The 11,667-nt window shown below is 44.2% G+C and overlaps 1 long non-coding RNA gene across 1 annotated transcript; it reads right to left on the reverse strand.

Annotated features, from left to right (window-relative positions):
- Positions 1-282: 282 nt before the first annotated feature.
- On the reverse strand, positions 283-711 carry LOC121982811. The gene is made up of 3 exons (XR_006112266.1): positions 693-711; positions 433-589; positions 283-325 (listed from the first exon to the last, which is right to left on the reverse strand). It is a non-coding gene; the product is annotated as an uncharacterized LOC121982811 (long non-coding RNA).
- Positions 712-11,667: the final 10,956 nt, after the last annotated feature.

Raw genomic sequence — 11,667 nt, forward strand, 5'->3', positions numbered from 1 at the left:
AATTGAATACATATGGAACTAATTAACTACATTACTCTACAAGACAAACGCCTTTAATCCTAGTTCCATTCATTAACCAAATGAAGCCACATGGATCTACCCAAAACCAATCGCAAACCCTAGTTTTAGTCTATCATCATTAGGATTGCAAATCATGGTTTAGCCCCTAATATTACTGAACAACCACAAGATAAGCTTCAATAGATGTCTACCTTACCTTAGAGCAACTAAATCACTTCTGCTAGCCGCTGTCCGAAAATGAAATCGCCACAGCACAGTGAAGCTGTTTACTGCCACAAATCGACCAACCAAGTTCTTTACAGCGCTATACACATCACAAACACCCCAATCAATACATACTCAGTATCAAATCCAATCTGAAACCCACATTTAAACCTGCAACCCTAACACCTACAGTGGAATAAACCTTACCTATAGATTCCCGGAGGAAGAATAGCTGCTGGAAGTAGATTCGAGCCCTTCACAGCAAGTCACTAGTGACTCACGGCCGGAAATCCCACTGCTGAGGAAGTCCACCGGTGTCCGTTTGCTGCTGGAGAGTCCTGGCCAAACTCCTCACCGCGTGACACTGCCGGGACAACACCCCAATCAACGCCACATCCCAATCTAACCTCAAATCACAAAACTATAGTCTCAAAACCCTAATCGAGCCATTCCATAAATCCACTTACCTCAATGGCAGAGATCCTCATAGCCGGCGACAAGCACCCGACGGAATCAGCTCGATGCGAGGCTACACCCCGGAGAAGCTCCACTGTCGCGGCCCCGCGTTAAGGAGTTGAGAAGCTCGGAGACTCGATCTGCGACTAGGCACCGGCGATCGACCGGGGAGGTGCGTCGGTGCTGATTCCCGTCGGCGGATAAAGTGAGCTCGAGGGGAAATCGGGGGTTATCGGCGGAGTGGACACGAAGAGAATGAGAAGGGAATGAGGTAGCCCTTAGGGCTCGGGCACTGTAGCTTCCTATTTATATAGGTAGGGTTTAATTTCTCCACCTAATTAACTCCCTAACCAGCCCCTCAAAGGGTGATTTACATTATCCCTTTAAACACTGTCATAAATCCTCCAAATAAATCCAGAAAAATGTCCAAAAATTCTTTTAAATCATTATAGGCTATTTTATTTTGCCGTATCTCACATTCTCCCCCTCTTATAAGAATTTGGTCCCCAAATTTATGACGTAAATGCAATAAACGACAAACGACATGCGAAGTCAATCATCATATGAAATAACTTACATACCTTCATCAAACAACTGTGGGTACTGTGCTCGGATCTCATCCTCCAGCTCCCAGGTTGCCTCGTCATCTGAATGATGCCCCCAACCAACCTTGACCAATCGGATTGTCTTGTTTCGCAGCTGACGTTCCTTGTGATCTAATATCCGCACTGGAACCTCCTCATACGTTACATCTGGCTGAAGGGTGATCGAGACATCTGTCAAAATATGTGTAGGGTGTGGCACATATTTCCTCAACATAGACACGTGAAATACATCATGCACCCCAGCAAGTGAAGGCGGCAGCGCCAGTCGATATGCTACCTCCCCGATCCGCTCAAGTATCTGAAAAGGTCCGATCTAACGAGGAGCTAACTTCCCTTTTAACCCAAACCTCCTCACTCCCTTGGTAGGAGACACTCGCAGGAACACGTGATCATCCACAGAGAACTCCAAAGGTCTCCGTTTCCGATCCGCGTAGCTTTTCTGTCGGTCCTGGGCTTCTGTCATTCTGCGTCTGATGGTGCCAACCAACTCTGCATCTCGCTGAATACGCTGAGGTCCCAAGACTGACGATTCTCCAACCTCGTCCCATAAAGTAGGAGATCAACATGCTCTGCCATATAATGCCTCGAATGGTGCCATCTGAATCGCTGAGTGATAACTGTTATTTTATGCAAACTCCACCAAGTGTAAGTGATCCTCCCAGCTACCGCCGAAGTCCATGACACAAGATCTCAATAGATCCTCCAATGTCTGAATAGTCCGCTCCAACTGCCCATCCGTCTGAGGGTGAAAAGCAGTGCTAAAACGGAGTTCCGTACCCATGGCCTGCTGGAGACTCCGCCAAAATCGAGAGGTAAATCGTGGATCTCTATCTGATATAATACTCAGAGGTATACCATGTAATCTGGTGATCTCTCTGCAGTACAACTCTGCCAATCGATCCAGCGAATCCGTCCGACGGATCGGTAAGAAGTGTGCAGATTTGGTTAACCGATCAACGATTACCCAAATCGCATCATGACCCTTCCGGGTCCGGGGTAGTCCTACCACAAAGTCCATCGTGATATGCTCCCATTTCCATTCTGGTATTTCTATCTTCTGCAGTAACCCAGCTGGTTTCTGATGTTCTGCCTTGATTTGCTGACAAACTAAACACTGCGCCACAAATACATCAATATCCTTCTTCATACCATTCCACCAGTATGATCGTTTCAGATCCCTGTACATGCGAGTACCTCCTGGATGAATCGCAAATCTAGATCGATGTGCTTCCTGTAGTAAGTCCTCCTGGACAGGATGTGACTCAGGGACACATAATCTGCCGCGGAAATACAGAATTCCACTATCATCACAAGCAAACTCTGTCTGCTGTCCTGAGGTAACTCTGCTACGTAAAAACTGCAGATGCTGATCTGTAGCCTGAGCCTCTTTGATACGCTCCACTATAGGTGACTGAGCAACCATGGTGACTAGCAAGCCTCGCTCTGTCTGTGCTTGCTCCATCAACCCCAACTCAGAGAAGTTCTGTATCAACTCTGTAACCATCACTCGGTGACAAGCCAAAACTCCACGGGATTTCCTGCTCAAAGCATCAGCCACCACGTTGGCTTTCCCCGGGTGATAGTTAATTGTGCAGTCATAGTCTTTCAAGAACTCCATCCATCTTCTCTGACGCAGGTTTAGTTCCTTCTGGGTAAACAAATACTTGAGACTTTTATGATCTGTATAAATCTCAAAGGTGATCCCATATAAATGATGTCGCCAAATCTTCAGTGCGAAGATGATAGCTGCCAACTCCAAATCATGAACTGGATAGTTCCTCTCATGATCCTTCAGCTGACGTGAGGCATATGACACCACACGATCGCACTGCATAAGTACGGCACCCAATCCCTGATAAGATGCATCCGTGAAAAGTACAAATCCATCCATGCCAGAGGGAAGTACTAACACTGGTGCAGTAACAAGCCTCCGCTTGAGCTCCTGGAAGCTCTGCTCACAAGATTCCGTCCAGCTAAACTTCTCTCCCTTCCGGGTTAATCGTGTCAATGGTAAGGCTATGCTGGAAAAGCCCTCAACAAATCTCCGATAATACCCAGCTAATCCCAAAAAGCTACGAATCTCCTGTACGGTCTTCGGCTGCTCCCAACCAGTGATGGCCTCAATCTTCTATGGATCAACAGAAATACCCCTGCTGGAGACAACATGTCCAAGAAAACCCACCGAAGGTAGCCAAAAGGCGCATTTACTAAACTTCGCATAGAGGTGTTCTCGCCGAAGCGTCTCCAAAACTATGCGAAGATGTCGCCTGTGCTCCTCCTCAGATCGGGAATATATCAGAATATCGTCGATGAACACAATGACGAACTGATCTAAGTACTCAAGGAACACTCTGTTCATCAGATCCATAAACACTGCTGGAGCATTGGTAAGCCCAAATGGCATTACCATGAACTCGTAATGACCATAACGAGTGCGAAATGCTGTCTTCGGAATATCTGCATCTCCAACCCTGAGCTGATGATAGCCTGAGCGCAAATCAATCTTTGAATATACACAGGTATCCTTCAGCTGATCAAATAAATCTTCTATACGTGGCAGTGGATATTTGTTCTTGATAGTGACCGCATTCAACTGTCGGTAATCAATACATAGTCTCAGTGATCCGTCTTTCTTCTTAACGAAGAGTACTAGTGCTCCCCACGGAGAAACACTGGGACGGATAAATCCTCTGTCCAACAGCTCCTGTAACTGAACCTTCAGCTCCTCTAACTCCTTTGGTGCCATGCGATAAGGGGTCTTGGATACCGGTGCGGTTCCCGGAACCAACTCAATCGTAAACTCGACTTGCCTTTTAGGAGGCAAACCGGGGAGTTCGTCAGGGAATACATCTGAAAATTCTCGAACAATAGGAACGTCCGAAAGTCGTGGTAATGCATCTGTATCAGCTTTAACCATAGACAGCAAATATCCCTGACAACCCTGCGACAATAATCTTCTCGCTTGCATTGCTGATATGACTGATATCCCATCACCCCCGGTTCCGATGAATGACCAAGATGGTAAACCGGGAGGTCTGAAGGTGACTACTCTCGCTCTGCAGTCAACTGTGGCATGGTTCATGGCCAGCCAATCCATGCCCAATATAATGTCAAATTCCACCATCTCCAATACCTGCAGATCCACCATAATAGTCTGACCATTGAAGTCTAAAGGACATCCTTTAACTTCCAGACTAATACTTAGTACCTCGCCAGATGGTAGAGATACTGTCAGCCCGTGTGTCCGACGACTAGGCAATCTCCCGATTTTACCCAGAAATACTCGAGATATGAATGAATGGGAACTACTAGTATCTATCAATAAATCTGCAGTAAATGTATAAACTGAAATAGTACCTCGGAAAACCGATCCCTCAGCTCGCTGTGCCTCCTCCCGTGTAACAGCATAAACACGACCCACCTCTGAGCTCGGCTGTGGTATCCCTGAAGTGGCCTGCGCTGGCATCTTAGGTGTGGGAACCGGCTGCTGATACTGAGACTGAGGCTGCTGCTGATATGCTGAGTAAGGCTGATGTGGATGAAAATCATGCTGTGCTGGAAATGCCTGATGAGAAAACGCTGCGGCAGAATACTGTGTAGTCGCTGGCTCCTGACCCTGCACATGGTATATCTGTCCCTGAGAAGGCTGTGGTCGTTGCTGACGTGGGGCACTCTGGGTCTTCTGCGATCTCCTCTGTGAACGTGACTGAGAGGATGATTCCCCCTGAGATGTAACTTTAGGAGCCTCCAACTGTGCTTTCAGAGTACAATCCCGACTCTCATGCCCCGGAAGTTTACAGTAGAAACATATAGCATGATCCAATGGGCAACTATTCCTGGTGTGACTCTTGGACCCACACTGAAAACACCTGGTCCCACCAAAGTTCTTCTGATCATGATGAGGGGGACGATAACCTCCATCCGATGTTCGCCCAGTCTTCTGTGGCCGAGAAGATCCTCCGGAAGGAGCCCGAGAACTCTGACCTCTATTCCCTCTCTTTTGCGACGACTGCTTTTCATGTCCTTTCTCCTGATTTACCTACTGCTGAGTCATCTCTATAAATAGTGCTCGATCTAGAACCTCCCGATAGTAACTACCTGGAAATCCTGACATCTGAATCCGAATGTATGCTGCAAGACCCTGAGTGAACTGCTGCATACGATCATAATCTTGTGCCACTAAGTGAGGACAAAATTCTGCCAACCTACAGAATTCAGCATTGTACTCCATCACTGACCGGTCGCCCTGCTTGAGATTCAGAAATTCCTGGCGTCGAGCTAGACAGAAGGTCGCTGGGAAATATTGCCGCTCAAACGCGTCTCGGAACATCGCCCATGTGATGCGCTGCTCTCCAAAGATCGTCTTCTGCATGTCCCACCATGTGACTGCTTGATCTCGGAGATGATACGCTGCCAGTTCCACTTTCTCCTCATCTGTGCAACTCAAGTACTCAAAGGTGCTCTCTACATTCTTCAACCAACTTCGAGCAGCCCAAGGATCTGCTCCGCCCAAATATAAGGTAAATCTGTCCTTGACGGACCTCGCCAGCAACGGTATCCGAGCTCTGTCCCTCATCCAATCAGTAGTAGCAGGAGTAGGAAATGCTGATGGTATCCCGGAGGGAATACCCTGAGGCTGAAATTCCCGATTCCTACCAGATGGTATGACTGAAGGGATCTCTTGAGGCTGACGTCCCTGATCTCTAGGAGTCTGATGGGTCTGTCCCCGACTAGCCATCTCAACATCCGTTGGATCCCTAGAAGAATCCGCCTCCTGAGTCACTGGTTCTGGTTCCTCGGCCTCAATGGGTTGTTTCCGTGGTCGTCCCGGACCACGACGATAACCGGCTCCCGCTCGACCACGCCTCATACCTGATGTAAACCACTAATAAGTATTACACACAGTATAAGTTTGTACTTATAAAACTTACAGCCAATTACTTGGAGGTGTTCCGCCGCCGCCTGGTCCCAAATCCCGAAAAGTCACTTCGAGGAATAAAATCATGAAAAATCCAAAACGTATGAATCTGACATCGTAAACTTGTAGCTCTGATACCAATAAATTATCACGCCCCGAGAGTAAGGTTGTCCGACGAAAATCGGACAGCACCTCCCCTGTAGCAGTGACAAATAGAACCGGTATACAACACCACAGATAATACATACACAAATATATATCACAACCACGCAGATAATATACAGCCCACACGGCTTTAAAGTCAAACACAGCGGAAAACAAGAATAACAAAGATAAAATAACAAAAACTCACCGCGGGCCGGCCCGGCTTGACTCATCGGCAAAACAACCAAATACAAATAACAAGTCCACAGCTCAATTATTACAATGCTAAATTCAAAGGTTTAACTCACAATAAAATGAAAACCAAAACCGTAAAACCATCCTCAGAAGTGACATGGGACCGGCAGTCGGGATCCTCCTCCAAGCGTACTAGCATCGCTATCAGCTACGTGGTGAAATTACCAATGCGGGTGGTGAGTATAAAACTCAACGGGTAATAGGATAGACAGTGCATGAGTATCATAAAGAACAGGAATACAAAAGGATACAGTCTCAGAAAGATAAATAGCAGATACTACAGGGTAAACAAAGTATATATATATCCATACCTGAAACCATATCCTAGGCTAACAGTGTAAGGTCTGAGATAAAGTAAACTGCTACAGTACTGCTCATAACTACCAGAATCACATATAAAGTATACTGCAATAGTAATCAGTGTCCAAGCATATATAACAAGTATGTGATAACAGAACTGCATAAGTAAGCATAAACAGCATAAGCAGGTATATCAAGAAGTAGCGTATGCACGGATGGTCACTCCCGCCCACCCCTCAAGTCCATGACCCCAGTATGGACGAGAGGCCGAGACAATGACAAACTGTACACACTCCAGCTACCACTACTCTCGAGTGGCCGAGGGGACAGTTGCATAGTAGCTGAATATCTACGTCTGCGACGGGGGTCCTTGCTGCCCGCGACTCCAGCAGACACTACCCATGAGTGAGCGAGTGGGGGGCACGACAGGACATGCGGCACGCTCCAAGCTACCACTACCCATGAGTGGCCGAGCGTGCGGCCCAGGACAACGACCGTCTCAACCACAAGGGAGCCAAAGTCGTCGGCTATGCATGCAATGACATGATGCGAATAATGCAACAGTCATCATATATATATAACAGGAAATCAGGTATGCTACATGAATCCGCATGCTCAATACTAAACATAAATAAACAGTAATCAAACAGGTAAGCATAAACAGGTAAGCATGGCATCTAGTATCTGCTAGGTATCAAGAATAACAACGGGAGACTGTATAGATAAGAAAGTGATCATCTCGAAGATTGAGTGGATAAAGTATCAAGCACAAGAAATAAAATGAGTGGAGTCAAGATAAATACTGCATAGATGAAACTAACTCATGCACTTAAACCGATATCTAAAGGAGCAAGTTAAGAAGTACCCGCCTCTAAGTGTAGGCTGAATCCAACGCCAATCTCGTCGCGACACTTGTCCCGATCAAAGTCCTGTGTCAACGTATCAATTTTAATTGAATACATATGGAACTAATTAACTACATTACTCTACAAGACAAACGCCTTTAATCCTAGTTCCATTCATTAACCAAATGAAGCCACATGGATCTACCCAAAACCAATCGCAAACCCTAGTTTTAGTCTATCATCATCAGGATTGCAAATCATGGTTTAGCCCCTAATAGTACTGAACAACCACAAGATAAGCTTTAATAGATGTCTACCTTACCTTAGAGCAACTAAATCACTTCTGCTAGCCGCTGTCCAAAAATGAAATCGCCACAGCACAGTGAAGTTGTTTACTGCCACAAATCGTCCAACCAAGTTCTTTACAGCGCTATACACATCACAAACACCCCAATCAATACATGCTCAGTATCAAATCCAATCGGAAACCCACATTTAAACCTGCAACCCTAACACCTACAGTGGAATAAACCTTACCTATAGATTCCCGGAGGAAGAATAGCTACTGGAAGTAGATTCGAGCCCTTCACAGCAAGTCACTAGTGACTCACGGCCGGAAATCCCACTGCTGAGGAAGTCCACCGGTGTCCGTTTGCTGCTGGAGAGTCCTGGCCAAACTCCTCACCACGTGACACTGCCGGGACAACACCCCAATCAACGCCACATCCCAATCTAACCTCAAATCACAAAACTATAGTCTCAAAACCCTAATCGAGCCATTCCATAACTCCACTTACTTTAATGGCAGAGATCCTCACAGCCGGCGACAAGCACCCGACGGAATCTGCTCGATGCGAGGCTACACCCCAGAGAAGCTCCACTGTAGCGGCCCCGCGTTAAGGAGTTGAGAAGCTCGGAGACTCGATCTGCGACTAGGCACCGGCGATCGACCGGGGAGGTGCGTCGGTGCTGATTCCCGTCGGCGGATAAAGTGAGCTCAAGGGGAAATCGGGGGTTATCGGCGGAGTGGACACGAAGAGAATGAGAAGGGAATGAGGTAGCCCTTAGGGCTCGGGCACTGTAGCTTCTTATTTATATAGGTAGGGTTTAATTTCTCCACCTAATTAACTCCCTAACCAGCCCCTCAAAGGGTGATTTACATTATCCCTTTAAACACTGTCATAAATCCTCCAAATAAATCAAGAAAAATGTCCAAAAATTCTTTTAAATCATTATAGGCTATTTTATTTTGCCGTATCTCACACATGACCTTCTTGGATATGGGAACAACCACCACCGCCTAGACAAAGCCTTTTAAGGAAAGCTAATATTTAATTTCCTTAAATAACTTTAGGTCAACCAAAAGGAACAATCAAATCACAAGGAAAAGAAAAATAAAAGAACACAACATCGAAAACAAATTCGAAATACTAGAATCACATGCCTCTTGTATTTGGTATTTTTACATGAAGATAAAACTAGTATGATGCGGAAATTAAATACTAGTATACCTTTTTTTTTTTCAAGCAAAAACCTCTAGGTCTTCTACCGTATTCCTCTTCTAACCTCGGACGTTGTGTGGACAACGATCTTCCGAGATGAGAAACCACCAAAGCACCTTCTTCTCCTCCTTGAAAGGTTCGGCCACGACAAGAGCACCTCCAACGACAAGAGCACCTCCAAGGATGAAGAGATTTTTCCACCAGCCAAGCTCCAAGGGATGAAAGTTTTCTCTCCTTCTTCTCCAAGCTAGAATCCGGCCACAACTTGATCTCCAAGAGGGAAGGGAGTTTCGGCCACAAGGATGGAGAGAAGAGAAGGGATGAGGCCGGCCACACCAAGGAAGAAAAGAGGGAGAAAAATAATAGAGGTTGTTCACCTTGAAGGCTCCCAAAACCCCTCTTTTATAATCCTTAGCTTTGACAAATAAGGAAATTTAATTACAATAAAATTTCCTTAAATTTGCTTGACATGAATTAGTTAAGAAAAATTAAATAGAATTTCCTAATGAATCATGTCATGGCCGACCACCTCATGAAGAGCAAACAAGGTAATTTTCAATCAACAATTAAAATTCCTTATTTTTCTTCAGAAATTTAAAAAAATAAAATTTCCCTTTAAAATCCCTTCATGGTTGATATAAAGAAATTTATTAATTTTAATTTTTCAACATGTGAATAATTTACAAAGAAGAAAAATAAAATATTCTTCCAATCTACAAATAAGGAAAGAGACTTAATCTCTTTCTTTAATCTTTTGTAGAAACTTATAAAAGAGATATTTTAATTTTTAATCTCTCCAATAAATTATATCTTCCACATAAGAAAAATTTAAAATTAAAATTCTTTTCTAATTTAATAGGGCCGGCCACCTAAGCTTGGGTTCAAGCTAGGGCCGGCCACCCATGGATCAAGGCTTGGCCGGCCCTAGCTTGGTCCTCAAGCTAGCTTGGCCGGCCGCTATAACATGGGTATGAAGGTGGGTATAGGTGGGTATAGTACTATATAAATAAGAGGCTACGATAGGGACCGAGAGGAGGAATGAGTTTTGGTCTCCCGATAAAATTAAGCATCCCGTGTTTTTCCCCGAACACACAACTTAATTTTATCAATAATAATTCATTCCACTAGAGAACTATTATTGAACTACCGCACCAATCCCAAATTACATTTTTGGGCTCTTTCTTATTATGAGTGTGTTAGTCTCCCTGTGTTTAAGATGTCGAATGTCCACTAATTAAGTGAGTTACTGACAACTCATTTAATTAATATCTTAGTCCAAGAGTAGTACCACTCAACCTTATCGTCATGTCGGACTAAGTCCACCTGCAGGGTTTAACATGACAATCCTTATGAGCTTCTCTTGGGGACATTATCAACCTAGATCACTAGGACACAGTTTCCTTTTATAATCAACAACACATACTATAAGTGATATCATTTCTCAACTTATCGAGTTTATTGATTTATCGAACTAAATCTCACCCATTGATAAATTAAAGAAATAAATATCAAATATATGTGCATGTTATTATATTAGGATTAAGAGCACACACTTCCATAATAACTGAGGTCTTTGTTCCTTTAGAAAGTCAGTATAAAAGAAACAACCTCTGATGGTCCTGCTCAATACACTCTAAGTGTACTAGTGTAATTATATAGTTAAGATAAACTAATTCCTAATTACACTACGACCTTCCAATGGTTTGTTCCTTTCCATTTTGGTCATGAGCTACTGTTTATAATTTATAAGGTAATGATAACATTATCTTCTGTATGTGACACCACATACTATGTTATCTACAATATAAATTAATTGAACAACTACAATCAAATAATAGATAATTTGATCAAATGTGATTCTTTATTCAAAATAAATGTTTACAAAAGCTTAGGCTTTCAGTATACACTCTAATAATCTCCCACTTATACTAATGACTAAGCTGCCATATATGCTGCCATACATCTGATTCCCATCCCCTCCACATGTCAATCAAAAGCTTTTGCTGGAAGGGCCTTAGTGAAAGGATCTGCCAGGTTATCTGCTGATGCAATCTTGGCGATGACAACTTCTCCTCGCTTCACGATATCTCGTATCAGGTGGTACTTGTGCTCTATATGTTTACTTGCCTTATGGGCTCATGGTTCCTTCGAGTTTGCAACTGTTCCGCTATTATCACAATAAATTGTGATGATTTTGGGCAAACCAGGAATCACATCTAATTCCATTAGAAAGTTTCTGAGCCATACTGTTTCTTTAGCTGCCTCAGAGGCTGCTACATACTCAGCTTCAATGGTTGAGTCCGAAACACATTTCTTCTTAACACTCCTCTATGCAATGGCTCCACCTCCTAAAGTAAACACATAGCCTGATGTAGACTTACTGTTGTCCCTATCTGATTGGAAATCTGAATCCGTGT

Source organism: Zingiber officinale, chromosome 5A (assembly GCF_018446385.1).
Source record: "Zingiber officinale cultivar Zhangliang chromosome 5A, Zo_v1.1, whole genome shotgun sequence".
Taxonomy (NCBI): domain Eukaryota; kingdom Viridiplantae; phylum Streptophyta; class Magnoliopsida; order Zingiberales; family Zingiberaceae; genus Zingiber; species Zingiber officinale.